This window comes from Sapajus apella, unplaced genomic scaffold (genome assembly GCF_009761245.1).
Source record: "Sapajus apella isolate SASKATOON/1434 unplaced genomic scaffold, GSC_monkey_1.0 scaffold17, whole genome shotgun sequence".
Taxonomy (NCBI): domain Eukaryota; kingdom Metazoa; phylum Chordata; class Mammalia; order Primates; family Cebidae; genus Sapajus; species Sapajus apella.
In genome coordinates, this window is record NW_022436957.1 from 14,427,446 (window position 1) to 14,439,969 (window position 12,524).

Genomic DNA, 12,524 nt, shown 5'->3' on the forward strand with positions numbered 1-12,524 from the left:
GCCAGGAATAAGTGCACAAAAGAAAATGTTCTAAAAGTTTTTTCTGGAGGCTTCTCTGTAAACTCTTAGTCATCTGAGGCAGTAATAGTGAGGGTTTTGAAAATAAAGCTCTGGATATTTTCTAGGCCTTGTTTTTTCTTTTTCTTTTCTTTTTTTTTTTTTGGGGAGGGGGGACAGTGTCTTACTCTGTCGCCCAGGCTGGAGTGCAGTGGCACGATCTCAGCTCACTGCAACCTCCGTCTCCCAGGTTCAAGTGATTCTCCAGCCTCAGCCTCCCGAGTAGCTGGGATTACAGGTGCCCACCACCATGCCTGGCTAATTTTTGCATTTTTAGTAGAGACCGGGTTTCACTACGTTGGCCAGGCTGGTCTCGAACTCCTGACCTCAGGTGATCCACCTGCCTTGACCTCCCAAAGTACTGGGATTATAGGCATGAGCCACCGCACCTGGCCCAGGCCTTGTTTTATCAACATTCCTCCAAGAAACAAACCTTTCTTTGTTTACTGTGTTCATGAACACAAAAATGGTTGACAGGGAGGCAATGGTGGCAAAAAACTGGAATGTGCCTTTCAATAAGCAAGAAATAGTCCTCTCATCGAGGTCATCTTGTCCACATTCCATTGGCAGGTGTTGTCATATCTGCATCATCCATTGTGGGGTCACCAAGGCAACCTATTAATCATTCTAGAATCTACCTGTTGAAGACTCCAGATGAGACTGAGCAACCATCTTCAGTAAGACCTGTGTGATGAAGGTTGTGTTGTGAGCCTGCCGGTCGGGCTGAAAGAGTCAGCAACCAACAAATGAAGATCCGGGAGTCTGCCTCTCTTGAACCTGTGTGGATCTAATCTAACCTCGTGGGAAAGGTAAGAGCACTTAGTGGACCAGATGGATTGAATGTGATCTGGGTAGGCATGGGACAGTGATCGAAAGTTAACCTGTTGCCTCTGTCTGTTTAGTTGTTTAGCCCAACTCTTGTGGTCTTCATGTTTTATGTACGAAGTTTGTTATGCTTTGATAGATATGTGTAGGGTGGAATTGGGTCGCCTTAATATACTGGAAAAAGTATATCAAAGTACTGAGTCATAGGACTGTGACTTTGGGGAGGCCACCTAACTTCTCTGGGCCTGGTTTCTCTCCTATAAAATGAAGATGTCTGAGGGACTTTCTGGACAAGTCCAAAGGATCAGAGTATCTTACCACAGTTCAGGCTCACCGGTTCCAGAGCTCTGGGCAGAGAACCTCATGATGGTCTTGCAGTGTGACTGCATTCTCTGCCTAGATCAGTTTTGCCCAATTCCCAGTGCTTTGACATGAGAGGTAGTTGCATAAATGTGTATTCTTTGTTTTACTTTTGTTCTTGGAATGGCAAATCATAACTCCCGCAGAAGGAAAAGAAGAAAAAATAAGGAATTACCATTGCTTTACATTGACTCATGCTAGATGTCAGTCTGAGATACATGCAAAACACAAGCACATACAAGATAAAGGAACAGATTGTGGCAATATTTAAAAATATCCTAGCTTTCTAAATTAGAAGCAGTTCTGATAAGCCTATCTGGAATTCATGCAAAACATCCATAACTCTGACAGTCTGAACTGTACATGGCCAAGGCAAATTGCTTCTAGGCAGTAATTGTAGGTGCAGGTCTAAGTAGACTATACAGTAGTCTCCATTGCTTTACAGATAGCCCTCAGTTCTTGGCCTCTTACTTTCCAGGTTGCTTCTTTGTTAGCCTCCTTGTTGGCTCCTTCCTCTTTTCATTCTCTTTAATGTCTCTATTCCCCAGTGTTCTGCTTTTGCCTCTAGAGCCTTACTCTGCAAGCTCTCCCTGGCTATTTTATCTTCTGTAATCATTTCAGCTATTGTCAGCAACCTGATGACCTCTTTAATCTGACTCTCCAGTCCCGATTTATTTCCTGAGCTCCAAACCCAGGCTGTTACTGCCTATGGGATATTTCAACAGTGAGGTCTCCCAAGTACTCAAATTTAGCACACTGCTAACTGAACTTATGATTTTTCTCCACCATAAACTCACTTGTCCCACTTCATGTCTGACTCTTGTACCCTTTAATACCCTATTGCAATGAATAGCATCATCTTCTAGACTGTAAATTACAAGAAGGCAGAGACCATGTCTATCTTGTCCACCCTTGTAACCACAGTGCCTAGCATAGTGCCTGGCTCATGGTAGACACCCAGTCAATATTGTTGAATAAATGATGAACCCATTTATTCTTCCAAACCAAAAACTTTGGAATCCTCCTTGATGTCTCTGTCTCTCTCACTCTCCACGCGCAGTCTGGGACCCGTAGGGTTTGTTACATAAACCTTTTACATTTGGCTCTTCCCTACCCTTCATCCCTGTTGCCGTGACTTTAATTCGGCCCTTACCATGTATCACCTGGATTATTGCAGGAGCCTCGTCATTGGTCTTTCTGTTACCTGCTTTTCCCCATTCATCACCATCTGATCCCTAGAGTGATCTTCTTGCAGCTTGAATCTAATCAGCTTACCCTCAGGCTCCCCTTGACTTAAACAAGAGTTTGCAATCTGGCAGCTTTAGGCAGAATCCACGCAGTCGATACGGCGTTTTGATAAAATGAGAATGACTGTATTTTGTTGATTCTAAGATGCGTGTTTTTTTTCACATTTTAGCAGCTCTGATATTGGGATGTGCCTTGAAATGGACAGAGTGTCAGAGTTTGATCAGTGGTGGTGTTCTCTCTTATTGGTACATAAAACAGCAATGCACCCTGTAATCAGTGACTTCTTAAATTTACTAAAAAATACTCATGCTAACATTTAAAAATAAGGAGATCAGACATAGAACTATCTTCAGCTTCTCTTGGAAAATTGCATCAGGCAACACTGGGCTGCAATTTCGGGATAGCAGCCAAGGATGGAGCTACCAGTAAGTAGCAGCTACCTCATTTAGACAAAAACTTGCTATAGTGTCTCATGGTTTCCACCCAGGCTGCTTTAGTCATTTGTATTATCTGCTCCAGCCCATTAAGCATTTGAAAGGACAATCCCTGACTGATAGATTGAAGTCCAGATTCTTTGCCGTAATTTATAAGAACACACAGTTGGCACCAGCCTACCTCCCCCAGGTTAATGTTCCCAACCTTCGCTCTGTACTCCCTCGATCCCCCAATCTCAAGTATAACAAGCTCCCATATTCCCTGGAATGCCTTTCTGCATATTTTATGCCCTATGAAACATTTCCTGGCATTCCCAGGTCGAGCTCATTTCTTTCTGGACTCCAGTAGTACATGGGCATATCTCTGCAAAAACCGCAGTTGCTTTTGCACCAACCTAAAGTATAGTTCTGTGAATTTTTTGGGGGGGTGGGGACAGAGTCTTGTTCTGTTGCCCAGGCTGGAGTGCAATGGCACAACCTTAGGTCACTGCAACATCCATCTCCCGGGTTCAAGGGATTCTCCTGCCTCAGCATCCTGAGTAGCTGGGATTACAGGCGCCTGCCACCACGCCTGCCTAATTTTTTGTATTTTTAGTAGAGATGGGGTTTCACATTTTGGTCAGGCTGGTCTCGGACTCCTGACCTCAGGTGATCCACCTGCCTTGGCCTCCCAAAGTACTTACAAAGAGATTACAGGCATGAGCCACCGTGCCCAGCCAGTTCTGTGAATTTTAACACATGGATAGATTAGCATAACCACCAGCATCATCAGGATATAGAACCTGCCCCTCAAAACTCCCTTTTGCTAACCCTTTGTAGTCACTTCCCTCCCTCACCCATAAAACCCCTGGTGACCACTGATCAGTTCTCTGTCACTATAGTTTTGTCTTTTTGAGAATGCCATATAACTGTCTGTGTCCCTTTCAGCCTGGCTTCTTCCACTCAGTAATGCCTTTGAGACCCATCCAGGTTGTGTGTATTAGCTTCATTCATTTTTATTCCTAAGCAGCGTTTCATTGTGTGGTTGTCCCACAGTTTGTATATCCATTCACTCATTGAAGGACATTTAAGCTGTTTTCAGTGTTTGACCTTATGAACCTGTATACACTTTTTTGCATGAATAGAAAATTTTATTTTTCTAGAATAACTACCCAGGAGCAGGATTGCTGTCATATGGTAGGTACATGTTCAACTTTATAAGAAACTACCAAATTCTTGTTCAGAGTGGCTGTGCCACTTTGCATTCCTGTCAGCACAATGTTAGAGTTCGAGCTGCTCCACATTCTAGCTAGCACTGGATATTGTTTTGAAAAAAATTTAGCTGGGCATGGTGGCTCATGCCTGTAATACGAATACTTTGGGAGGCTGAAGCAGGCGGATAGCTAGAGACCAGAGGCAGATAGCTAGAGACCAGTCTGGGCAACATGGCAAAACCCTGTTCCCTACAAAAAATACAGAAATTAGCTGGGCAGGGTGGCACATGCCTGTAATCCCAATTACTTGGGAGGCTGAGGTGGGAGGATCACTTGAGCCCAGGAAGTCGAAGTTGCAGTGAGCTGTGATTGTGTCACTATGTTCCAGCCTGGTGACAGAGTGAGATACTGTCTGAACGCCCCCACCCAAATTTAGCCATATTCATAGACATATAGGGGTATCTCATGGTGGTTTTAATTTTAATTTCTGCTTCCTTGAATCTGGTCTGGAGGAACTGCTGTACATAAAAAGTAAATTCACTGCCAGTTCAGTGGTACTTCAAACTTTGATTTGTTTCCTTCGTCTGTCTTCTGTTATCTGCTTTTCAGAGTCTTCATGTTACTTGTTTATTACAGTGGAACAGATTACCAAAAAAAACCTAGTGGCTTGAAACAACACATGTTTATGATCTTACAGTTTCTGTGGGGCAGAAACCCTTAGAGGGCTTTACTTGGCCCTCTACTTCAGCATCTGTTGTGAGCTGCTGCACATAATGTGTTGACTGGGCTGCTGTAATCTGAAGGCTTGATTGGGGAGGGGTCTACTTCCAAGCCCATATGGTCGTTGGCAAGAGTCAGTTCCTCATGGTCTGTTTGATGGAGGGCCTTAGTTCCTTGCTGGCTTTTGGCCAGAGACTTCCCCTAGTCCTTTGCCACATGGCAGCTTACTTCATTGAAAGCATGCAAGCTGTGAAGCCAATAGTAAGACAGAAAGTCATAATCTTTTATAACCTAGTCATAGAAGTGACATCCCAATACTGTTGTCATATTTAATTGATTAGAAGCAAGTTGCTGGAACCAGCCTATGCTGAAGAGGAGGGATGACACAAGGGTGTGAATTTACCAGGAGGAAGGGATTATTGGGGACAGCTTAGAGTCTGTCATAGTCCTCAAATAGCTGCTCCATGGATTCTGCCCAGGTTTTACAGCTTTGTCCCATGGGAGAGAAAGAGTAGAGTGAGTAGAATGTCCTTTTTCCATCTTACCCAGACCAGAACCTTCTGTGAAGCTTTTTGATTTGGTTTATGAACATTCAAGGTTAATTTAAGGAATTTCTTTAAACTCAAGCCATTGAGGACCAAATTAGGGTTAGATTAAGCAGTGGTCTGAATTAAAATTCTGATATCTATTAATCTATTTATTAAATCATGACCAAGGAAAGCTAGATGGAGTCTTTTGAAAGTTGAACTTCCATGCCTTAAAACATGACAGGTATTTCAGCCTGTCATTGTGGCTGCTCACCAGGTGATCCCAACAGACACATCTGGCAAGCACTGACCTTTATAAATTTCTTCCATCTGATGGTGACTCCTGACCCACTTTTAATTTCTTTTAATGACTTCCTAATGACTTGTCAGATCTGGACTCTCTTTTCTCCTACTTAATGTGATTTTTCAGTACTGAGAACTCACCCTTGAAAATATACTTGATCCTTTCTCTATTAAAGTGAAAAATTACTTGGTATTCTTTTCTTTTCTTCATGAAGGAGCTGGCCCTTTGAATTAGAGTCCCTTGATTTTTTTTTTTTTTTTTTTTTTTTGAGACAAGGTCTTGCTTTGTTGCCCAGGCTGGAGTACAGTGGCTCAATCATGGCTTACTGCAGCCTTGATCTTGCAAGCTCAAGTGATCCTCCTGCCTCAGCCTCCTGAGTAGCTGGGACAACAGACATGTCCCACCATACCTGGCTATTTTTATTTTTTTATAGAGATGAGGTCTTGCTATGTTGCCCAGGCTGGTCTCCAGCTCATCAGCTCAAGCAGTCGTCCCCGCTCAGCCTCCCAAAGTGCTAGCATTACAGGTGTGAGCTACCAGCCCCAGCCTTTTTGAACTTTTTTGATCATGGACCCCTCACAGTAAGTTTTGTGAGAATGGACCAAGCATATTTATTTATTTACAGCTAATACTGCCAAACTGATCTATTGCGTACATAATCAAATATACATGGAAATAGAAAAGTTAACAAGAATAAGAAAACAGATAAAAATGTGAGTGCTGATGTTTTGCTTTATGATCTCCAGCAGATCTCTGTGCATCTGCTGTGGGGTAGCTACCCCAGTTTTGGAGACTACTGGGGGCTAGGAAATGGTGATTGGGTGTGATTGCTTGCCAGAGGCCCCAGCATCAGGAGGCTAGATCAGAGCCACCAGAGCTCGGAGGCCAGCCCTGTCTGAGCTTTCCCACTTTGGTGCTATGAGGCACTGAGGTATCAGGAGCCACAAGCAGACACCTTATGTACCTACCACCAAACAGATCTGCACATGCCGCTGTTTTCTTAGTCTCCTCTCCAGTCTGGCTACTTTGCCTCGATGCTAGCATACTCCTCAGGGTGTGTCATGATCAATAATGGGAGCTGCCCATTAGAACTACTTTGCCTCGGCAGAAATTGGAACTGTGGCCGGCTCCAGGAAGCTTGTAAAATAGGAGAGACTTGCCTGCAATGCCCTCTCTCTCCCTTGAGAGGTAGCCAGGCTTCTCCATTCCCCTCTGTCTTTCCATAGTTTGCTATTGCCATGGACTAGCTAAATGTCATGGGTTGGGATGCCTCAGAAGCAGAGCCTGAGATAAACATTTGAGAGGAAGAAGTTTATCTGGAAGGCAGGGAGAAAGGAAGTAGGGCAGTGGGGAAGTGAGAAAGGAAGGGAAGGCAATCAAGAGAGATTAAGTCCAGCCTGAAGAGGTGGAGAGGGCAGCCATTTTTCAATCTTAACATCTGTACACCTTTATGTTATTGCAGCATTCTCATGAGGAAAGAGGTTCATTTTAATTTCTAGTTCCCCTCTCCCATTTCACACCCTAGTTAAGTACTGTAGCAAATGCATAGCTATGGAAGCCCCCTTCCCACCTCTTTCCTCTGGCTGATGCCTGGTCAGTCATCAGGTCTCGGCCCATGCATCACTTCTAGGAAGCCTTCCTCATCCCCGTTTCTGAGACAGGGCTTTTGCTCTGTGCCCCTAGAATGGCTCCTACCTATTTTATTAGCTATTTTATCATACCATATTGCTTTCATTTAGTCATGTAATAGATATTTATTATGTGCCTGACACTGTTGTAGGTACTTGGTGTGTATATTCCAATATCCAATCATGTATTTTTTTTCTCTGCCATTTGTGTCTCTGTCCCTCAGCAGTGCCTGCCGCATAGGAGGTGCTCAATAAGCATTTGATGAATTGAATGGAAGGACACCAGGCATCTTAGTGTGAGGGTGATTTGGCATTGCCATGGCCTTTTCCAGGAGCCACCTCATCTCTAACCTTTCCTATTGGCTGTTTCCAAATGATGACATGCCTATTGAGAGATAAATTGACCTACCTTGACTGTTAGGGGTATACATCTGTTAACGAGTAGGTTTAAAACTTAACATCGGGCCGGGTGCGGTGGCTCACGCCTGTAATCCCAGCACTTTGGGAGGCCGAGGCGGGTGGATCACAAGGTCAAGAGATCGAGACCATCCTGGTCAACATGGTGAAACCCCGTCTCTACTAAAAATACAAAAAATCAGCTGGGCATGGTGGCGCGTGCCTGTAATCCCAGCTACTCAGGAGGCTGAGGCAGGAGAATTGCCTGGACCCAGGAGGCGGAGGCTGCAGTGAGCCGAGATCGCGCCATTGCACTCCAGCCTGGGTAACGAGAGCGAAACTCCGTCTCAAAAAAAACAAAAAACAAACAAAAAAAAAAACTTAACATCATTCTGCTCGTTATTGTTTCTTTTTTCAGGTTGGGAGAACACAGCTTCACTCAGCTATAGGAAAGCCAGAGAGCATTTGAGAAGAGGCTGAAGCTGGAATTTTGTAAACACATAAGGCAGTAGAGAGTAATGATTATAATAAGCAGGGGTTCTAGAGCCAAAGTGCCCGGGATCAACTCCCAGTTCTGCCCCTCATTTGCTGTTTGACTCTAGGCTACAGTTCCTAATGGGTGAAGAGGGATCATAATAGTATATACCTCAGAGGATGGGGTGTGGATGAAATAAGGTTAACGTATGTCAAATTTAAAAGTGCCTAGAACATGGTCAGTGCTCGATAGATGTTATCATTATGGTGATTTATTCACTTACATCAATGTTGGTTCATTTAACAATCGGAGGCTGACTATAAGACCCCAGTGGTACTCAAAGTAACATTTCAGTGTTCTTTGTACAATAGAAAAATACAGTGAAGTTGTTCATTTAAAGCAAATTCTAAGTTTTCAACAAATCACATAAAGGGCACAGCCAATCCAATTCATGGTCCAGGGGCTGGCCATTAAAATAACCAACTAAATCATGAGCTTTTTCTCTGCTTTCCTTTCTTTCTGTGGTTAAACAAATATTTGGTGAGTACCTCTTTTGCATTCAGTAACGAGTAGGTTTAAAACTGAGGATGTGACCAGGTGCAGTGGCTCACACCTGTAATCCCAGCACTTTGGGAGGTCAAAGCGGATCACCCGAGGCCAGGAGTTTGAGACCAGCCTGGCCAACATGGTGAAATCCCATCTCTACTAAAAATACAAAAATTAGCCAAGTGTGCTGGTGTACGCCTGTAATCCCAGCTACTTGGGAGGCTGAGACAGGAGAATCGCTTGAGCGTGGGAGGTGGAGGTTGCAGTGAGCCCAGATCGCGTTACTGCACTCTAGCCTGGGCAACAGATGGAGACTGTGTCTCAAAAGAAAAAAAAAAGAAAAAGAAAAAGCACCACACAACTGGGGATGCCAAGAGGAATGAAATAGATCCTTTCCCTTTAGGATTTCACATGTATAAAGGGCAAATTATATAACACTTTGAGCAGCTCTATAATTGGACGCACACATGGCTTTGAGAGCCAGAAGACAGAGTGACTAATTCCCCATTGGTGATTCAGGAAAGGCCTCACACAGAGGAGGTGACATTGGAATAACTGTATCTAGACATAGCCATCATTTAAATGGCTAAGGATTGAATAGGCATTTGGCTGGGAGAGCCAGCTGTATAGCTACATTGTCCACTGTTTTTTCGGAGCCTCAGTAATTATGCTATCATTTACAATTTGTGTGGCAGCCTCATCAGGTCCTACTCTTGGCGTCCCCACCATGGAAACCTGAATGGTTATATTGCCTCATAATGAGGCCCTCTGGTGATGTTTAATATACTAATAGGAGGGCAGAAGCCCAGAGCCACCTCACCAGTTATTTTTCAAGTGACTCCATCCGATTAAATGGCAAACTAGGTAACCACTTTACTAGATCTCCTGTGGCTCTCAATTGCAGAAAGGAATCTTGCTAAAGAGCAGCTTGGGTGGGGTTATGAAATGGTTATGGCTGGAGTCCTGTAAATTTTAGCTGGCGAAACCTAAGACCAGTAAGCTTGAAAACATGGATGCTGTGTCACCAGCTGGGAAGAGTTTGCCAGGGAAAGTGCTGGTGGTGCAGCCGTGGTCAGCGTGAGCCTCTGGGAACAAGAGCACCGCTAGATTGCCTCGAACATAGCAGAACTGTGGCTGCTGGTGTCCATTACTGCCAGGGGCACTTTGAATTTTCAAGTATGTCTTCCTCCTCTCCCAAACCCAGCAGCATTATAGGCCAACTTTCCTTCCCCTCTCTGCAGCAAAAGGGAGGTGATTCTCCCTTCACAGATAGGTCCTCCAACAAGGAGCTATTGAACAGCTGGTAGAGTACCAATGTCTTAGGACCCAGTGGCTGCTCCCTTAAACCCACACCTTTCTAGAACCAAGCAAGAATGTTTAGTTTTTCCAGTTCCTTCTCTCAATTGTACCAGGCTACTGTAACGTTTTCTAAAAATTATCCTCAGTTTACCTAAAGAATGCTTTTCTGGGCCGGGGGTGGTTGCTCACGCCTGTAATCCTAGCACTTTGGGAGGCCGAGGTGGGTGGATCACGAGGTCAAGAGATTGAGACCATCCTGGCCAACATGGTGAAACCCCATCTCTGCTAAAATACAAAAATTAGCTGGACGTGGTGGCGCATGCCTGTAGTCCCAGCTACTCAGGAGGCTGAGGCAGGAGAATTGCTTGAAACTGGGAGCCGAGATTGCGCCACTGCACTCCAGCCTGGTGCCTGGTGACAGAGCAAGACTCTGTCTCAAAAAAAGAAAAAAATAAACAAACAGTGCTTTTCTGCTCTTATTTACTGAAATTCTCTTTTCTATTTTGTATGGATGGCAGATTATTTATGCAAACAGTAGCCTGGTCCTGCCCATACAGAGCCTGGTCCCTTTGGAAGTAGTCACGTGGCTGCTGACTTTGCAGCCCACTACTTGAGCACATCTTCAGGCCAGTAACAGAGCAGGGCTGGGGCAGAGAGCTGCACTCACAGCCAGCGCACTGAATCCTAGATTCCTGGCTCTGGGCTCGCCTTCCAGGCTGAAAGGCAGGGCAGCCTGGCCCTGTTCTAGTTATTTCTTTTTGTATGAGTGTGTATATATGTTTGTTTGTTTAAGCAAGAGCTCTCTCTGCAGAGTGGGGGCTGTGTGTGTGTTGGGGGGTGCTTCAGAGAGAGCTGAAATTGTACCTCTTTTCTTTTAGACCTCTGCATTCCACCATAGAGAATTTTTCTTTCTCGTCTTCATTTCTTTTGAAACACCTGGGGTGAGAAAAAAAACCTCTGCATTGGCCAAACAGAAGAAACAGGTAATATGTTTGTTTATTCTTAGCGATTTGGGGCAAGCAGAAGCCTACATCATAAACATATATTGTGTGGCAATGGAACAGGGAATGTGTATTCGTTGGAGTATATCTTACTGCTTTGCAATTTCTCGGAATGATTGTTCTCAGAGATGCTGGTTGTAAATCAGTTGCCATCAGTTGAAGAAGATGTACAGATGACTTGGCAATCTGAAGGTTTGTGGCCTATGTCAAATGAACTTGATATTTGGAAAAACTCCATGGTCACTTGGGTTGAGAGCTAGAAAATGAGGGAAGGGATCCTTCCAGAAACCCTTCTAGGTCCCCTCAGGGAGTGTTCTCCAAACTCTACTGCATTCCTTCATATTTAGAAATCTTCCTTTAGCTCCCTTGGCTCCTTGGCATCTTAGAGGTTTCCAGCTATCTGTGAGACTGGAAACAGAATTCCTTACAGTGTCCAAAATTCTCTTTAGTGATTTAGTTATTATGCAAAGTGGTCAGATTAGATCCTGAAACCAAAGCATAGCCTTTTAGTGGGAAGACATTTTTGTTCTTTAATGATTAAACAGAGCGAGCCTTCAGTTCTGCCACTAATCAGCTACGCCAGGGAGTATGTTATTTACCTCCTGAGTCTCAGTTTTGTTCATCTGTAACATGGAGATGACAATACTACCTTGAAAGTTTGCTGTGAGAGTGAACTGAAATAATAGAAATATAAAGCACCTGCTGTGCTGGGTAAATAGTAGTCCCTTAATCAATAGTAGTGATTTTAGCTACCATTATGATTGCTGGTATAGCATTCGTTCAGATCTTAGAGCTCTCAAGGGAGAAGAGCCCATTGCTTTGTGACTCTCAGTTATCGCAGAACCTGTAGGTACCCAAGGGGTTTAGTCTTTGGGAGGCCCCAGACAAAGCATTCTAAAGAAAGAGACTTGAACAAATACAATGGGTCCCCACCCATGCATGCCCCCTCCTAACTTATCAGCTAAAAAGAGTTGGTCTTCGTTCAAGCCAGTTTTTTCCCACCACTAAGTCCTCAGTATAAGTCAGTAAGATATGCATTATTATCTCTGTTTTCTTATGAGGAAACTGAGGCACAGAGGAATTAATGACTAGCTGAGAATTCAAACTCCTGTTGTCTGACTTCTAAACCCAAGGCTCCACTGGGCCAGCATTAGGCAGTTAGGAACAATAGTTCTTGAGATGCCTTACTTCAAAAGGGCTCCTTGCTGGGCTGTTTGGGAAATAGTGATCAGCTCTTTCTGAGAGATTCACAGTGTATGTTCATATATTAAAGGCTCTGAGAAGTCCTGCAGTAAAGAAACCTTTTCAACCCTACATACCCTGAACTTATTATGTGATGGTGGGACCTTTATTTTGGCCTTAGTCCTAGAATCATAAACTACATAGAACTACTCTTCCACAAATACACTCTGGAAAACCTGGCACCAGGCCAAGCTGTTTCCTGATTACAATCATGCCTGATGTACCAGCAGACACTTTCAGACACTTTCTGGTGGTCAGTATAATTTCCT

At 44.1% G+C, this 12,524-nt stretch overlaps 1 protein-coding gene across 1 annotated transcript in view; it reads left to right on the plus strand.

Annotated features, from left to right (window-relative positions):
• Positions 1-12,524, plus strand: part of PPEF1 (protein phosphatase with EF-hand domain 1) — a 123,175-nt gene that overhangs the window by 16,425 nt on the left and 94,226 nt on the right. The window contains exons 3-4 of the mRNA XM_032285842.1: positions 628-866; positions 10,891-10,995. The gene's annotated coding sequence lies outside the window, so the exon portion shown is untranslated. The remainder of the gene's footprint in view (positions 1-627; positions 867-10,890; positions 10,996-12,524) is intronic.